Below are 16,151 nucleotides of genomic sequence, written 5' to 3' on the forward strand. Positions count from 1 at the left end.
GAATGTGACCCTCAGGACTGACTAAAAGAGCCAGGTGTAGGGTGCATGTACTCTACAGGGCTGGGGAAGTTGAGACAGGAGGATCATTGGCGCTCACTCGCCAGCCAGCCTTGCCTAGTCAGGAACTCTAGGTCCCAGTGAGAGACCCTGTCTCAAAAAACAAAGTGGGAGTCTCTTGCGGATCATTGACCTCCAGGCTCCAAATGTGTGTACATGAACTCCATCACACAGGTGAATATGCACACACACACACACACACACACACACACACACACACACACACACACACACACACGCACACACACGCACGTCCACATACTTGCATGTGTAGGCACATACACAAACCAGTGTTCTGAAAAATCTGGTATGATCAAATACATTTGAGAAACTCTGGGTTGAAACGCAGACCTTGTCTCTTTGTGCAAGGCTGCTTGACGCTTTCACTATGCTGAAATTTTACTGTGCACTGGAATTTTCCAAAGGGGAAGAATGCACACAGCAATATTTGAGCACAAGGACCGCTTTACCAGAAGTACCTATTAAGGCAAGTGTTCCTCTAATCACACTTTGGGAAATGCTTCCTCAGGCTAACATTAGAATGGTTTGCATTCTCTGAGACCAAATGATGCTTGGGGAAAGAGCCCAGGAGGATGCTGAGGACTGGATTTTAAAAGTGCCACAGGAGGGTTAGGAAGGCGAAGGGAGGAGGGAGAACTCATCAGCCCAGGGCAGGAGGGGGACGCCGATGCTCCTGCCTTGCCTTTGCTGACTCCAGAGCTTCTGACTGAGGGATTCTGCTCTGTTGGAAGGACTTTGCCTCCAAAGTTGCAAACAGGGCGTTTGCTTGAGACTCGGTTGGTGCTATGTAATGCTAAGGGGAAGAAAAACTGAACAAATGGCCAAAGATTCCTGTCTTGAAGGCAAGGGTGGTTAGCGGAATCTAAATGCACCAAATATTTCCCTTAATGTGTGAAGTTTGGGACTAGATAGATGGCTCAGTAGATAAAAGTGATGGGCATACAAGTGTGAGAACCTAAGTTTGAATCCCCAGAAGCACATAAAGTCAGATGTGGGAGAGTGTATTTGTAATTCCCGTATAGGAGAGCCCCTGGGAGTTCCCAAGCCAGCTAGTCTGGTCTACACATGAGGATTGATAAGAGGACTGCTCGAGGTGAAAGGTAAGGACTGGTGTCTGAGGTTTTTCTCTGACCTCTACTCAGGTGCTATGACACATGCATGCCCCCCACACACTAATATGCACACAATCATGATAGAGAAATGAGAGGAGAGGAGAGGAGAGGAGAGGAGAGGAGAGGAGAGGAGAGGAGAGGAGAGGAAAGGAGGAGAGGGAGGAGAGGGGAGGGGAGGGGAGGGGAGGAGGAAGAGAGAGAGAGAGAGAGAGAGAGAGAGAGAGAGAGAGAGAGAGAGAGAGAGAGAACAACCCTAGAAAAATTTGGGCTGAAAAGGGTTTGTAGAAGAGGACAGTTGGAGAGACCCTTCTGCAATCCCTTCATACAGTGAGAGTATCTCAGTTGACTTGAAGTGGGGGTGAGGTTACTCTTACATCCTACTCTCTCCATCAATTCCTCATGTAACACCAGAAGCGCCATCTTCTTGCTGTTTGCAACCCTTCAGAGACAGGCATCTAACTACCTTCTAAAGCAGTGTATCCTGTTGTCACAAAGCTTGAAGTGGCGGTATCTAGGACCAGAGACCTCATACCTCAGTAACAGGATCACAGGCTTCCAGCATACCCTGTGCTTGCTGTTTTGATTATCACACTGTGCATTAGGCTCTGCCAGTAAGTAATGCAGACTCTGAAATGTGCATCAATAAGGAAGGCAGACTGTGTGTCTAGAAAAAGCACAAATAAAGCAGTCGTGCCACGGTCTTCACAGTTTACTACCTGGGGAAAGCAATCCTGTGCATGTACCTGGTGGGCTAAGAGGAAGGTTGCCTAGAGAAAAATTAGATGATATCTGGGAAAGCATTTGGAAGAACTTGAGCTTGCCTTCACATAAACAACATGTCGTATTAGTCAGAGTAGCAACAGTGAGAGCCATAGCAGGACCATGAAGGTAGACTGGAGGGAAAGAGGCATCAGGCTACTAAGAAACTGGGAGAAAAGTGGGGGACATACATTTGGGGAGGCAGGGGAGCATGGGACCCAGAGGGTCTGTCTGGAAGGTCAGAGCCTCTCAGTCAGAGAGCAAACATTCTGAAAACCACCGTCCTGCTCATAATAATGCTACCCCAGTCACCAAACACCTTCTGCTATGTTAGGTAAATCTGGGCATCACCCTTAATTTTGTCCCCCCTCTGCTCCCTCCCCATCTGTTGCCAAGGCTCTAAAGCCTTTCTCTTAAACCCGAGGAGGCTCTATGAAGTGAACATTGCTCACAATTTTTTTAATTAAAATGAACTAAGAGGCTTTTAACAGGTAAAGTGATGCGAAGCCTTCGCTGTGAAGGTCTCTCTGTGTCACTGGGCATCATTTACCAATTCAAGGGAAGATGTCCTTCTCAACAAATGAGGCGTTAAGACTCAATTTCTGGATCATTGGTGGCACCAGGAATGAACTAAAAGGGAGACATATCCTTTGTTGTAAGGACCCTGTCTTCCCGCACCTTTGAAGGACAGCTACCCCTCAAGATAGATCCTCTACCCTTTTAACTCCATTCATCTGGTTCTTGATGCCACGATGAAGCCACCAAGCATGATGCATCAACTGGTTTTAGTCTTGGGCAACAATGAAGCCACCCTGAATCTCCCTTTACAAGGTAGAAGTGGACGTGGGAGGTAGCATATTCATACAGGGGGCAGGAATCTGGTGAGGGCTTTCTCTTAGAGTGTGTGTGTGTGTGTGTGTGTGTGTGTGTGTGTGTGTGTGTGTGTGTTTGTGTGTGTGTGTGTGTTTGAATATGCTTGTCGGAATTTGTGCATGCCCACGTGTGTGTGTGTGTGTTTGTGTATGTCCACATTCATATGTTTCTGCGTGCTTGTATATAGTTTTGTTTGTGTGTATGTATATGTTTATATTGCCTCCATATGCCTGTGAATGTGCCCGAAGCAGAAACCAGGCAACTAAACTATTGCTTGTCACCTCCCTCACCCCCTGAGATCTAAACCTGGAAACTAGGAAACAGTATGACCCCCCACGTCATAGAAATCATTGTTGTGAAGACTGTGCAGAATTCAGGGCACACTGTTCATTTTCTGGGACCAGGAGGGCTCATGGTTTGCCCACAGACCTTTGATGTCTGACAGCCTTTTGTCTCCAGTGCTGATCACAGCAGCCAAGCCCAGTGTCATTTCCCTCCTGGAACAGCTCCTTTAAGTGAGCTTGGAGCCTCTGCTGCCCTCCTAGACATGTCGGGTGTCTGCATTAGTCTACCTGCGAGTCTATGTGTATTTCTGGAATCCAAATTCAAATGTCAGCTTTCCTAAGCAAATCAGTGTGTGTGGCCCATGTTGAGTTGTGAAATTCTGTTTGTGGCCATTATGATTGTGTTTGACATGGGCTCAGTAGGCGATGCACTTTTTGAGCAAGCCTAATGACTGGAGTTCTATCCTGGAAAGCCACAAAGGAGGGAGAGAATGGACTCTACAGAATTGTCCTCTGACATCCCTAAAACACTATCTAGCCGTGAAAGGCACTGGGTGGTTGAGCTAGCAGCTTGTTCCCCACTGGAGTCTTCCCACAAACCCCTGCCCTCTCAGTTCCAAACTGCTTCCTCCCTCACATCAACAGAGCACTTCCTCCCAGTTCTCCACAGGCTGCAGGCTACCCCTTCCTGCTCAGTCCTGGTCTGAGACGACATCTATGACCACAAGATAATGAGAGCTTAAAGCTTAAAAATCAGAAGTAATCTATCTGGGGCCAGCTGAATTTTCCTGGTTGCCATGCAGGCATCTACCTAAAACTGGTGCTTTTCCATGACTGGGCACTTATTTTATATGTCCATGAGACAGTGGCTGTTCATCTGAGATTGGGGGAATGAAAGAGACTCTACTCTTTTCTGGGGCTACAACATTTTAGGTCCCTGCATTTCATATATGTGTGTATGGAGGGTGAAGTGTGAAACAGAAATAAGCTTTGGAATAAAACCCAGGCCCCAGGCTTTCCTCTATAGCAGCGGTTCTCAACCCATGGGCCTCAACACCTTTTGGGGCTGAACTACCCTTTCACCTAAGACCATCCTGCATGACAGATATTTACATTATAATTCGTAACAGTGGTAGAATTATACTTGTAAAGTAGCAAATTAAAGGGGGTGCGGCATTAGGAAGGTTGAGAATCACTGCTCTGTAGGAAGGCTCAGTCTCTCTGGACACGGTGTGGGTAGCTGCCTTTTGTGAGAACAGCATGAAATACTGTGTGTTCATATCCAGTGCAACACTTACATATAATAGGTGCTCAATAATGGCAAGTTTTAATTATGATTTATGAGTGCCCCTGAGATGTGAGGTGCTAGGTGAGGTATGACATCTATAAAAATTTATTCTACATTTGGGCCCAGAATTCAGACTCTTAATCACCATGACAATGGCTCTAAGCCCTAGCTGACTCCAAAAACTGTCCAGAGCCTTGACTTCTCCCTAATTACAGACTTCAGACATTAAAAGATTCTGATCTAATGATTTGGGACAGGACCTAGAAATCTGTATTTTGTACAATCTGCACAAATGAACCCAGTGGTCAAGCAGGGATGAGAAAGGTTACAGAGCCACCTGTATTCACCTATAAAGTCAGACATTTTTAAAGATAGGATGATAACAAAGTCACTGGCAGGGCTGGAGAAGTGACTCAACAGTTATGAGTACTTATTGCTCTTGCAGAAGAACTGGGTTCTGTTCCCAGTACCCACGTGGTGGCTCACAACCATCGGTAATGGTAACTCCAGTTCTGGGGATCCAACACCATCTTCTGGCCCCTGAGGGCACCAGGCCCTTAAGTGGTAAAAAGACATACATTCAGACAAAGCACTCATACACATAAAGTAAAATAAATAAATATAAAAAATTTTACCAGTACATGGTTGATGATATAAAGAGGTTTCCAAGGGCCACAATGTATCACATGAGTGAAAGACAGGTGAGTGCCTTTGCAAAGATTCCAGGTCTCTCTTAGGCATTTTTCGTGCAGCTCTGCTGGGAAGTACAGCACCGAGGCTGTCTTAGAACTTGAAGGCCAGATCTTAGATGCACTTAGAGGTAGGATAACATCATCCATGACCCTTAGGGTTGAGATTGAGAAATACACATCCACACCCAGAATCCAAATTAAGTCAACAGCAAACAGATTTGGTAGGAAATGCTTTGGTGTCAAGAAGGATAACATGCAGGGCAGAGGACTTGTCCTAAATTGGGAGATGTTATAACTGATGATCATGAGAACTAAGGGTTGAAAGACCAGCATTTATCTTTTTACAACTCCTTAGCAAAAAAATGGAAGTTATTAATTAGTTGTCAAGGCTGAAGATAAGGCTCCAAGGACTGAGAATTTAGGCAAGTGAATAATCCCAAGTTTAGATTTTATGGAACTGGGGAGTCATAGTGTCCCTTGGGAGTACCCAGCTGAGAGGTAATTTCACCAAGGGACAGAAGACAGGCACAGTCTCTCTATTAAGAAACAGACCTGCTGGTAAGTTCAGCCACTTCCTCCTGACAGCAGCTCTTGTGGTTCTGAGGGATTTGGGAGCTGGAATCGGCCCTAGTCAGAGTTGTGTTTACTGGAGGATGGGGAGGGAAGAAGAGAAGCAAGATCGATGGCAAGTTTGCATAGTGATTCAAGGCCGTGCCAAAGACTAAAGATTCTTGGGAACTGGGCAGTCTGAACATGGAGGAACGAATTCAAAAACAATGCTTATATCAAAAAAATTTCATGAGCATATCAGCACCAAAAGAGTAAAGGTTTTATATTTTCAAGTCATCAGTTCCCACCAGCATGACCCAGACATAAACAACAGAGCACCATGCTTGTCTATTCAGAGTCCTTGTCAACCACTTCATCGGGGAAGAGACAGCACGGGGAGAGAAGCAATAGCTGCCAGATGTTTGCTCTGCACCAACTATGGTAATAATGCCCTTGATTCCAAATCTTGTTGTACCTCTAGGTTACCTGTGAAGCTGTAAGCAAATTTAAAAGACTCTTTACAGTGTATGGAGCTAGGACGTAGACATGGGCAGTTTTAGAAGAGTTCTAGATGATTCCACAGGGTGGCTAACTTAGGAAACAACTGACTTCACACCTTACTCTTTTAATATAAAGAACAATCCTGTGAAGCAGGCATAAAAAAACATAAAAGCCTTGTTTTACAGATGAAGTGACCTGGACTGTAAGAAAATAGTCATTTGTCCAAGGCTGGCCAACAGTTAGGCACTCAGCTCTGGACGAAGCGCTGCAGTGTGATCAGATGCTCATGCCTAATTCATGGTGTGTTGGTTGGCTCAGTCTGCCATAACAAGAGATCACAGGCTAGATGGGAGGCAGCGGGAAGTTATTTCTCACAGTACTAGAGGCTGAAAATCCAGACCAAGATCTGACAGCCCAGCTTTCCGTTAGGGCTCTCATCCTAGCTTCTAGATTGCTGCCTTCTTACTGTGTCCCCATGATGGGAGGAAAAACAAGGAAGAGACATTAGGAGAACAAAGAAAGAACGATAGGGGAGGGGAAAGGAGAGAGATAAAGAGAGGGAAGGAGAATTCTAATTTGCCTTTTCAGAAGGAGAATCATCAGAACAAAGCCTTGTCCTTGCAAACACAATTAACATTATTGCCTCTTTATGGTCTGTGTCTCCAAACACAGTCACACTGGGTGCTAGGTCTTCACTGTAATCTTTTGGGTGAGATAAGACTCAGTTTGTAGCATATGGAGTCTGGATACTATTGACTGTGTAGTAGGTAACTGGTAGCTACTTTGACTTATAAGAATATACTCATATCACACAACAGTGGATCGGCCCATACAAGTTATCTCCACCCAGATGAAGAAAGGATAAGGCAGGCTGAAAACTCTAGTTGTGTAGCAGAAATTCAGGCTCAGATGCTAGAATGCATTTCCTGAAAGAGACTGCTCAAGCATATTTAAACAATAAAAAAATTCCACAGATTATTTTAGCCTGTGCTTATGATAGGAGCTAACAAGAGTTTGAATGAGATGAAATGATTTTCATGAATCAAAATACATTCTTGGGAAGATGGGGACAATTTTAAGGAGCACTTTCACCTGTGTAAGACACTCTGAGAATAAGAGAGAGGCACTTGGGCTCATTCCATGTGGAACTTGGCACTATCCAGGCATTCGGCACTCACAGATTTCTCTTGCATTTTTCCAAAAATGAAGAATAATTCTTCAGGGATCAATGCCCCCTCAGCAGAAAGGAGTCACTGCCCAAATTAGTTGTGGAGATGGTAAGAGAATGCCTCCTTACAGGAGTCCAATGCCAGAGTAGATGAAAATACCTTTTTTTGGCAATAAAACCATTTTCATTTTTACAAATAAACAAGGGGATGAAAATTTAAATAAATAAAGGACAAACACATACATTATGATAACTGACCATTAAAATGGCTGATTTAAAAAAAAAAAAAAAACAAGCATCTGCTTCCCACCCCACTCAGGGACACACATTGTTTTCTTACTCCTAGATGAAAATACTTTGATTTCATTTTTAGGTAGAACAATAGAACCATGATCATTAAGAAACATATCAAATATGACAGCCAAACCAGTAAATATAATTTCAGATTACAGCAAAGAGTGTCTGTCTTACGGAAGGGAAGTAATGTTTAACATGGAAACTGAATCTTAACAAATTAAGTATGCCTAGTGTCGGAAAAGTTTACAATAGAGAATTAACAAATAACAAGTATTTTTCGAGAACAATCCCTGGAATTAGTAGAGATTTGCTGTGAATAATTCTTGTACTTCAAAAACAAAGACAGAAGGATAGTTCAAGAAAATTCAATATATCTATTTGGCAAATCATTTGACAATTATTAGTGATATTGAGACAAAGAAATAAGAATTTGCTGGAAATTTGGATATATGAACTTTTTTTAAAATTCCAATAAAATATGTGTTCACTGGACCGATATTAACAATGGGAATGTCTCTAGTAATCATACTGATAATTGTAACATATTTCTTTACTGTAGAAGAAAACAGCCCCCAGATGGAGTGGTACTTTTAGGAGGTGTTGCCTTGTTGGAGTATGTGTGGTCTTATTGCAGAAAGTATGTCACTGTGGAGGTGGGCTTTGAAGTCTTATAAATGCTCAAGCCACATCCAGTGTCTCTAACCATTTCCTGTTGCTTCTGAGTCAAGATTTAAGAACTCTCAGCTCCTTCTCTAGCACCATGTCTATCTACATGCTGCCTTGCTTCCTGCTATGTTGATAATGGACTAAACCTTTGGAAATGTAAGCCACTCCAATTAAATGTTTTTGTCCTATAAGAGTTGTTGTGGTCATGCTCTTTACAGCAATAGAAACTGGGACATTTTCTGGCATACTGTTTTCACTACACATGCGCTTTTTAAGCATCAAGTGTCCATTGGACAGTTCCATCTCATTAGATATTTTTGGCACCAAGCAAACATTTATGGTGACAGAAAACTGGGAGGAACAATGCTATGTTGGATTAATTATGCCACAGGGTATTAGGAAGGGTCCATGTGGCCTTCAAGCTTTTCTTACAGCCCTAGAAATTCCTCCTCAAGAAAATCTTTGGAAGATAGAGTCATTATAGAAGAAGAGAGTTTCCACAACTGATCAAAGTGAAAAGAAGAAGTGTCACTGGAGCACTCAGACACAAATAGGACACATACATATTCCCCTCCCAAAGGCTCAAGGATCATCTTGGAAGAAGAGACAGACAGAATGTGAGAGCCAGAGGTCAGGAAGAGACATGACAGGACCACTGCATTCATGAACTCACAGCATCTGTGGGTACCTGCACAAGACCTAGGCTGCCAGCATTCTAGCATGGAGTAGGAATGTGTTTACAAGCTCCTGCCATTAACTGAAGAGCTATGGGCAGCTGAAGACTTCTGGGAGAGGGAGAATGTGTTCTCTTTAAGGGTGTGGTCCCTGGTAGGTCAATCATATTCCAGTGCATGTCTCCACACCCAGAAGTCTAAGTAGAGTACAAATTGGAGATGACAGTGTATTAAGCAAAAGAGCACATGATGTTGGAAGGAATAGGGAGGCAAAGTAGATCTAGGGGGTTAAAGGGAAGGATGGAAGGAAGTAAATATTATCCAAACACATTCTTATACAAAAGTCTCAAATAATTGATAAAAATAATTAAAAAAGAAGAGAGTTGGCTGAACTTAAAGTCTGAGTCACTGAAAAGGTTACATCCATGAAACTTGGAAGATAAAGACATCGTCATTGCCAGCCCAAGGGTAGCCCTAGTCAACTGTTGACACAGTAGTGATAGGCTATAGTGAGTTGAGATTCATAGATGATATGGGAGAAGAGATCTGGTGGGGTGTGTGTATCCCATGTGAATTTTCTCCATGTTCTATTGGGGAAGGCAGAAGATGAATGTTTCCATAACAACTGGAAGGACAAGCCCTCCTTTATAATTAAGAGAAACAGACATGTCATCATGCTACCTGGTTCCATCCTCAGGCAGAGTTTCCCACCGTTCTTTGCTTCTAGAGAAGGGATGCCCCTCAGTGTGCAAATAGCCTTGCTTCTTTCTGTAGCACTCATCCACAGGAAGGAGGAGTCGAGACTAGCTTCAGTTCATCCTCCACTGTCTAAAGAGGGCAAGCAATCACGACACAGGAGCCGTACTAAGACCCAGGACAGCACTGACCTCCAAAAGCTGGGAGCTGAGAAACAGCAGCCAGGTGATAATTCCAAGGAACCACTGATGGATCCTCATCCCAATGTACTGAGGTGGGGCAGCAGCTGCCTCTTGAAGAGTCAACAGCCTGATGGGAAGGTGAGCCTGTCCTAGGCCACCTGCATTTCCATATGCTCCCTCTGCTTTTTCCCCAGTGACATGATGACTCTCAGGGACCCACCCATACAGTTCAGCCCTAAATCTATCCCAGAGGCTCGATGAACAAATGGGGACACTCTAGCATAGTTTCTAAGCACTTGCTGGCTCTCCCATTTTCTTTAGCTTCTTCTGACATTTGATGCAAATACAGAGTCCTGGAAACCCTCTCTGACATGACTACTAAATCAGGATTCCCAGAGGATGAAGAATATGACTATTTTACAAACTTCCTGATAGGCACATGGGAGTTTCTGAGCTATGGGACTGTAGCAGGATTTCCACTCATACCTGGATCAAGCTGGATTCTGGAGCCAATCATCCTCACACTGCCTCATGGTAAGGAAAGTGACCCATAATTCTGAGGTCACCCGTAATTCTGAGACACTGTTTCTTATTTTTAAGACAGGGATCATAAGAATACCTACTTTAAGAGATGAAAAAGTTTAACAGGTCTGAATTCATAAAGAATGTAAGCCATGGCTGACACACAGGGCTCAAATGTGCAAGCAACTATTGTGTGTACCTGCTCAGTGTTCAGAGTCGAAATGGGAGTCTGACCGGCATGCTCAGCCTGTTGGCTATGCACCAAGGAGGACTGGAGGCCAGGCTTCTGAACTCTCCCCTTCTGGGGATCTCTCATTTGTTTCTTACAGATTCTCTGCGGGGTGATTCAGAGGCTTGGTGCTCAGTTGCTTAGATGAGCTGAAAAGCTTTTAGAATCAGGGAGTGGGCGAAACTGAATGCATGCCATCTGGAGGGCTGGGTCTGGGAGATGCTAGAGTGGGGGGCAGGATGCAGGTAAGAAGTGCTACTCAAAGAACTCCATGGGAGAACTGTGTCTGCCTCCATTATGGATAAAGAAAGCGACTCCCAGAGACACAGAGGCATGCGCAGTCCCAGCTTGAGGTTTCATAGGGGCATTTTCGGGGGCTTTTCTCACTGCAGAAAACATGGCTGTTTCTCCTACTGCACTTCGCTGAGGCCTCTTTTATGACTAGGTCTTCCACAGAGCTCCCATCAACGCGTCTGTCCACTATCAGTGGCCACTATCAGGCTCCGAGGAGAACTTGAGAATAGTCAGACTTCGATGGACAAGGCCCTCTCTGAATCCTGAGGTAGAATGTCTTTATTAAGATGACACCCCATCTTGCCCATCAGTTTACTTCATTCAAATGAATAAGAATATTCACAGGGTTTCCAATCACAGTCTTGGTCACAGCCGAAGGATTTCCACAAGGTTCCTCTTTCCTCTTTTCATGAGCCCATAACCCAAGAGCTGTGAATACTTTTCACCCAATAAGGCTCTGTCCTGCTTAGACACCTTCCCCACCCTCTACTCTACCACAGATGGCCTCGCGGTCCACATTTCTGGCTGAAACATGAAGGAAAATGAAGACTGTTGCGAGCAGGCAGGAGAGAGAGGGCCCGGGCCTGGAAACAGCTCAGCATCTTGCCCTTGTTACTAATAATCCTCCCAAAATCACCAAATGGTTTCTAGGCATTAAAGTTATCGTTTGCCATAAACCCCTTGTCTGTTTTCTGGAGAGTTTAATATATTGCAGGAAGTTTCACCCATAAAAGGTGATGGCTGTGCTCCTGTGAGTGAGGCAGGCGTCGGTAACTTATGACCTTCATAAATGTGAGTGGGTCTCACGAGCGAGTCCATCAGTCTTTGGAGTAATTCTGCTTCGTAGTAAAATATTTTACTGTGCACACTCCTGTCAGCGTTTGCCTCAGTGATGTCGAGACTTCCTCCTCTCTCTGCCTCTTGTTCGCTGCTCTTGCTCCGTTTTCAATTATCTCACTTCCAGGCTCCAGTCTGAGACCCCAAGAATAATCTTTGCTCTTTCAAAGCTGTGGTCCAGTTCGGGCTGAGCCCTCACTGGGGTTTGAAGAGCAGCAGAGCCAATATAGCGTTATCTATCACCGTGACGTTGGTGATCTCCCCATTCCAGAGGGAGAGGGCACCTGCAAAAAAAGCCATCACTTCAGCCAGGGCAAGGCCTTCGATATCAAAGGGGACTGTGTCTGAGGGTGTTTCCCGGGCTATAGAGTGTTCTAGATGTGTCAGCCATCTTTATTACCTGGCTTGTAGCATTAGCATAGCAGTTAACCGTTCACTTTATAGTCCCAGAGATCTAAATAGAATTTATCGGAGTCACCGGCTTAACATTGGCCCAGAAAAGGACTAAATGCTTTTCAGGCATTTTGGAGTAGTAGGGAAAAATCTGCTGTCAGCAAGTTCAAGTCTCTGCTCCACCTCCAGATACTCCTGTGGTATGGGTAAATTATTCACTTTCTGTATACAGGCATACCATGATTCTATAATATTGCATATCAATGTCACAGTAATATGCAAATTCAATATATTATACCCAGCAAAGTCTATAATGCATGCATAGGTCCAAGAGGCACCTTGTACCCCAGAAACAAGCACAGTTATTCTTGTCAATTAAAGATAAAATTTGAAGTGTTAAAAAATAAACCAGCACACCCCTCCCCCATCCACCTCCCAGAAGTACTGGAAATGTTTTCATGGTAAGGAGTAAGGGAATGATGAAGACTTAAAGGGAGTAAAGCCACGTGAGAAATGAGAATTAATAAAGGATTCTCAGAACAAAGAAACAGCCGGGTCTAAGTAGAGCATGTGTCTACTGCTCTCAACTGTTAGTGCTATCTTGGGGGAAACAGGCAGCTCGGAGCTGCTGTGTGGCCATGTTCATGTCAGAGAGGCAAGGTGAGGGTGAAGTCAGGGATGGTTTGTATGCCCAGCAAACTACTATTTTAAGAAATGACTTGAAGTTCTTGGGGATTCAGCTTATTTTTTCATTCAACAAATATGCGTTGAATGTCTACTATGTTCCAGGCATGATGTAAGTGTTTGAGAACAAGGCAAAGATCTCTATCCTTGAGGCCTTCAGCCTGAGGGAGGAAGTTGTCAGCTGGGGTAAGGAATTCTTCAGTGTGGGGCCTAAGGTAGGAGAGGTTCTACCCTCTTGTTGGATCTCCAGAACTAAGGGTCTATAGACTCCGGGACTCTGTAAGTCCATCACTCCTTCCTGTCACCTCCCTCCCATTTCTGTCTCATCATATTTGTATTGTAGAATGGGGTGTGCCTGTCCTGATCTATTATTTATGATTTAATAAATTTGCCTGAGGATTCAGAAAGCAAAGTCAGCCACAAGCTATAGAGGTCAGGCAGAAACCAGAGTAACAGATCACACACCTTTAATCCCATCACTAGAGGAGTATAAAAGACAGAAGCAGCGGCGGCTTCGGTATTGAGCAGGAGGCATTCATTCTCCAGCCACACTGAGGAGAGGTTACAGTCTGAGGCTTGGTGAGAGCTTGTGGAGACAGGATCAGCCCATTCGTCCTGAGATAGAGGTAAGAAGCTAGTGGCCAGCTGCTTTGCTTTTCTGATGTTCAGCTTGAAGTTTGAGCCCCAACATCAGTCTCTGGGTCTTTTATTTATCTTGTTACATGTGCCCTAAAGCATTCCAGGGCAAAGCAAGCAGTCACTAGCATAGCATGACTTAGAATTCACTTTCAGATTTGCTTCTAAAGAACTTTTAACAAGTTTCTTAGAAGATTTTGAGTTAAAGCAGGAAAAGAGTAATGAAAAAATGAAGGAAAGAAAAATGATAACATATAAGTGGCAGGGAATTGTTCTGAAGAAAAATTACTGTTCCATGGAATTTTAAAGACTTTCAGAACCCACCTATCATCTCTTCGGAACTTAGAGCTTGCCTCTTGGCATGCCCCCAAAAGTCTGGTTGTTGGAAAAGCAATCATATATTCCATAATGTATAATTTGGCTAAGCATTTGCTTGCACTGGTCAGCTACTGCTATGTAATGAGCACACATTGTCAGTGGTGTCTACAAATAAGCATTTACTTTATAAATAAGCATCACATCCCAGGGCTCTGTGTGAGTTGGCTGAAACAGCTGGGCTCCAGTGGACAGTTCGAGGCAGTGGTTCCCTGGACCCCTCTCTGCTCTCTTCTCTGTCTCCTCTCAGCATTCACATTTCTAGAAACTCTTTTAAATGATACTCAGAAGCATGCTCTAAAAATTCATGTTCAATTCAGTCATGTTGTTCACTGAAGGGACAAACTTCACATTTGTCTATTTTAGAACCTTGATGTAAGGATGATGCAGCCACTGAAAGGGATGGGGGGAAGGAAAAAGAAAGGGGAACAGAGGAAGGAGGAAAGCAAGAAGAAAAAGGAGAACAGATGGACTGACATCATCAACAGCCCCAGGGAACTCACTAAAATACAATGTCTTAGTGAATGGGATTTCTGGGGATAGTCTTGGAAATGTGTGTTTTAATGATGCTGAAGTTGAAGGCAACTCATTCTCAGATCTCATCCTCTGTGTATGCATCAGCTAGCCAGGAATCATCTCTAGACAGGAGTAGAGAGGGAGGACAGACACACATGATACCTTTGCGGGATTAGGAGAGGAACCAGCAAGTGATAGACATTCCACCCAGATTCCATTGCCAAAGCAAGTCATATGACAAGGATCAGGAAAGAAGAGAAATCTGTAGACTTGAGACCAAGCATTCAGCCAACCAGAGACTTAACCAAATATTTAATACAGTGCACCGGGGCTTCCTTCTCACACATCATCACATTTAAGTCTCACAGCAAATTTGAGGTGGGTGTCTTCACTTACTAGTTGAAGGAAAAGAGCTGCCTGGGTGTTGAAGTCAGGCTCATGTTGTTACTGAGAGCTGGCTTTCTAAAGTCTAAAGTTTTATGTATTCTACTGCACCTAGCCTATGTATTCTATTGCATCAGGGGCTAGCCTATGTATTCTATTGCATCAGATGCTAGCGTATGGTTTGGTAAAGCAGACTCCTGTATCTTTTCCATTATCCAAAACCATTTCCATGCACAGTGCAGTATAGACCTTGCAACCCTTATGCACCCAAGGAGAATTAGAGAAGGCAAAAATACTTTAGCCTATTAAGCAGCCTCACATAGACCAAAGACTATATTTTCTGTTCTCTTCTCATGCTTTTTATGTACCTGAATTTTAAAGTCCACAAGCATTGCCTTAAAATATCAGGTGTCCTCAGAATTCCATACTTGGGCTAATTTATAAGTGGCAATGTCTTTGTTGTCATTCTAGAAGCCAGCAGGGTAGACAATGGGGTTCTTCTGTGAATCTGAAGACACAAGCAGTGTTGGGAGCTAGAGTGAAGAAGGGAACTAAGAATGAGATTCCAGAAACACAACCTAGATGACGAGGTGCTCCTCAGAGTGTGGTATGATACACATAGCCTATAGCATTACTATTACATATTTTATCAGCCAAAGTTGAAAGAAAATTTTAGTGTCTCTGATGACTTACAAACTCATACTGAAAAAAATTAAATCAGACCAATACTCATTTTAAGCATTTTTGCAGATTAAATGCAAGATGAGTGTTCTAGGATACATTAGAAGAGAAAATGGGTGTAGGTAAAAGATGCTTGTGGCTGGAGAGATGTCTAAATCAGTGTGTGATCACCCTGTCAGCACCCACATACAAAGGCAGGGACAGCAGCAGGCACCTCTAACCCCAGTACTGGGGAGGCAGAGTCAGGAAGATGTCTGAGGCTTACTGGACAGTCATTCTAGCCAAGTTGTTGAGCCCCGAGTTAATGAGACTCTGTCTCAAAAAATATGGTAAAGAACAATTAAGGAAGACACCCAATGTAAACTTTTCCACTCTTACATGTATACATGTGCACACACCCTCATGAATACAAATGAACACACACACACACACACACACACACACACACACAAAAAAAAAAAAAAAAAAAAAAAAATTTAAGGACAAAAAGAGAAAAGATGCCCTGAAAGCTAGTAACTCCTTTCCCTTTCTCCTTCCTTTCCCAGATCCATTTTGCCCCCTTCCCTGACTGTCGGTTAATTTAAGACACCTGAGGTGCTATAGGAGAAAAATACGACCCTGACTCCAACTGTGATCTATAGGGAGCCCTGGCTGAACACCTTAATTATTGTTAACAAAGTAACATTTTAATAGCTTTAGGTTGAAATTGATGAGCCCCCCAGTTCCCTGGAAGCCTTACAAAGATGCTGCATCTCATTTCAAAGGAGAAAAGCAAAGGGCA

The 16,151-nt window shown here is 43.7% G+C and overlaps 1 long non-coding RNA gene across 1 annotated transcript; it reads left to right on the forward strand.

The window, feature by feature from the left end:
• The first annotated feature begins 1,415 nt into the window (after positions 1-1,415).
• LOC118238905 lies at positions 1,416-15,782 on the forward strand. Its single transcript, XR_004770316.1, has 3 exons — positions 1,416-10,353; positions 10,963-11,132; positions 11,365-15,782. It is a non-coding gene; the product is annotated as an uncharacterized LOC118238905 (long non-coding RNA).
• Positions 15,783-16,151: the final 369 nt, after the last annotated feature.

This window comes from Cricetulus griseus, chromosome 5, assembly GCF_003668045.3.
Source record: "Cricetulus griseus strain 17A/GY chromosome 5, alternate assembly CriGri-PICRH-1.0, whole genome shotgun sequence".
Classification (NCBI taxonomy): Eukaryota; Metazoa; Chordata; class Mammalia; order Rodentia; family Cricetidae; genus Cricetulus; species Cricetulus griseus.